This window comes from Cynara cardunculus (genome assembly GCF_001531365.2).
Source record: "Cynara cardunculus var. scolymus isolate 2C chromosome LG 2, CcrdV1, whole genome shotgun sequence".
Taxonomy (NCBI): Eukaryota; Viridiplantae; Streptophyta; class Magnoliopsida; order Asterales; family Asteraceae; genus Cynara; species Cynara cardunculus.
The window spans coordinates 58,511,994-58,514,890 of record NC_037529.1 but is presented as its reverse complement, the minus strand read 5'-3'; positions in this window follow the sequence as shown (position 1 = coordinate 58,514,890).

Here is a 2,897-nt window from a genome sequence, read left to right as displayed (position 1 = left end):
ACGGCTAATCCTCCACAATACAGTAGGCCGCATGAGGTCTACGTAAGAGCATTTATTCTTGTCGATGTTTTAATTTGCACGTTAAAAATTACATAAACAATAAATTTGCACGTTAACAATTACATAAACAATAAATTTATATTGGATGTCGCAGCATCAGCCTCCGATGACGCATGCGGCGACATATATACCAGATGCTTTTCCATCATGGGATGCGGTAAATATGTTTAAGGTTTTATTGATTTTATTTTAATAATTAACAAGTATATTAAAGAAATTTATTTTTATTGAATATTTTTGCTTAAACAGTACATACCGACGCCCTACACCCCAATGGATACGGTAAGTTGTGGCTTCATAATGTTTTTATTTATGAAGTCAATAATTAAATTAGATAAACTTTTTAATAAATATTAGCTTGTGCCTACACAGTCTATGTCGCAGTAGCAACCTCCGATGGATGCTGCGGCATCTACACAATGCGACGTTCCATTGGTCGCTAAGAAAGATGATGCCACCGTACCCGACCTGCCTGCGAAGCGATTGACCAAGAAATCGCGGTGGATCTCCTCTCCTTGGACCGCATTTTAAAGGGAAAAAAGGAGAAGAAAGTCGTTGATGAAGAGGCAGGCGTCGCACAGTTGTATGACTCCGGTCGGTTAACCTCGGTTAGGTTAACGACGCTCCAGTATATGGAAGTTGACGTGGAGTTTTGGGGATAACTGTTGGGCAAGCTTGGTTCAGGCTATTTGGGAAACGAAGTATGAGAATTACACAAATTTGTATAAGTTGAAAAAATCTATTTTTTTTCGCATTTAATTATAATTGATTCATTGTTTTGTATTTTTAGCATCTTGACGCGTGGACCATCTATCTTCTCCGACAGAGGCGACCAACAGACCGTTGGACCATCATGTTGCCTTGTTGGATAACAAATTTATCCACCGAAGGGCTTGGGTCTAGGTCGCAGAAGATGTGGGGCGATGGTAGACACAAGCCATTTCCGTCATGGTGAGACGTCGACCGGGTCGGTAGAATACGGTTTCAATTTTTTTCCGTACATAAGATATTTTATTTATCAATTGTTATTCACAACTTATTTTTCCAGGTAATCATCCCAATTAACATACCGAATGCTCATTGGGTGACCGGGGAGCTCGACCTGAGGTCATGGCATTTGACCGTATACGATACTTGTCCGCCGCACATGTTCAAGAAAGAGACCATTAGAATCATCCACATGCTGAAGCAATCCCTCCTCGAATTATATTCAACGTATGACATCGATATTATATTCAACGCGTTTTGCTTAATCCAAATAATAAATTTATTCCTTGTAAATGACATTGTTTGCACTATTTTATGAAATGTTCTTCAATAATAAGAAAGGGGACTTGTCACATCATCATCATTTCAGTGTAATACATTTTAAAAGATCGAATAAGTTTTTTACCCGATAATACTAAATTTTGTCATGCGGATAGAGTTCCTTAATTCTTTCTATTGCTTTTTTTTTCAATGTCCTCTTCATTCTACCTAATGTGTATTCCAGTCTCCCCGCATGCAAGCTCGAACCATGCCTCGTGGTTAAGGTTTTCCGCCTCTTTGATTTTCTTTCGTGTATCAGCAATCCAGCACTTTTGTTGTTTAATCTGCTGTTTTGCATCAGCAATCCATCTCGTCCGCTCGTTCATCTCATGTTCAATCTTCTCCTTTTTTGAACCAAGGTCCGCACGTTTTTGCTGTAGTATATCCAATTTCAGTTCGTAGTCCTTGATAGCCTCTCTCACATCATCGGGCATTTTTTCAGGTAGTTGACTTCTCCACCATTCTTCTCCAAGCCTCTCCCACTCCTCATTCGTTGTTGGAACTTTAAAATTACAACTGGACGAGCTTCCGTCCATTGTTATAAAGAAAACAGGAAAACTTAGCCAGTAATATGTCCTCTAACAACAACCCATTTTATAGAAACATTTGATACCAACAAAGAAGCTTATATTTTTTTTGCAAAATAATGTCAAAAATAAATTAAAAATTGGATCGCCCCTGAGGATAGAGTCACCAAAGTCGAGGCAAAAGGGGGGCGATAGTACATTGGTACGGTTACGGGTCAGGGTTTCAGGACGAATCTTGTAAGCTTTATGTCAGCGACGATTTAACAACTCATAGCTTTATGGCAGGTTCATGACTGGAATTTGTAAAAAAAAATTCACTTTGTGCATTTTGTAAGCATTTTTGACCCTTCTCAGAGGCTAATCCAGATTATATTTTCTAAATCAAAGTTGTAGGTTGGTAGCACACGAGTATATTAGTTTTGGAATCGTCTCATTTGGATCATCCATCTATTTTATATGAATTTTAGAAAACTGCATATTAATAACGAAAAATGTGCAAACAGCCTAAAAACCCGACAGGGTCCAACCATTTCGAGTCATAATTAGATTTTCGACCGGGTCCAAACACTTCAAGTCATAATTGAAAAATAAAATGGATCGCCCTGATGGTAGATTCACCAAAATCGAGGCAAAAAGTGGGGGCGATAGTACATTGGTAGGGTTATAGGTCAGGCTTTTCCAGGACGAATCTTTTAAGCTTTATTGACGAATCTTGTAAGCTTTATGTCAGGGATGATTTAACAAGTCATACCAGGTTACAGTCCGGATTTGACCACACCATGCCAACTATTAAATCGTAGGCTATGACAGTGAATTGGTAGGTTCACGGGTGAGGGTGCCAGGAAGAATCTTGTAAACTTTATGTTAGGGACGATTTAACAAGTCATGCAGGTTCATGACCGGATTTGACCACACCATGCCAGCTACTAGACCAACTTATTTAAATCGTAAGTCCCGAAAGTGTATAAAAAGGATTCCTTGTGAAATCATATATCACAACTT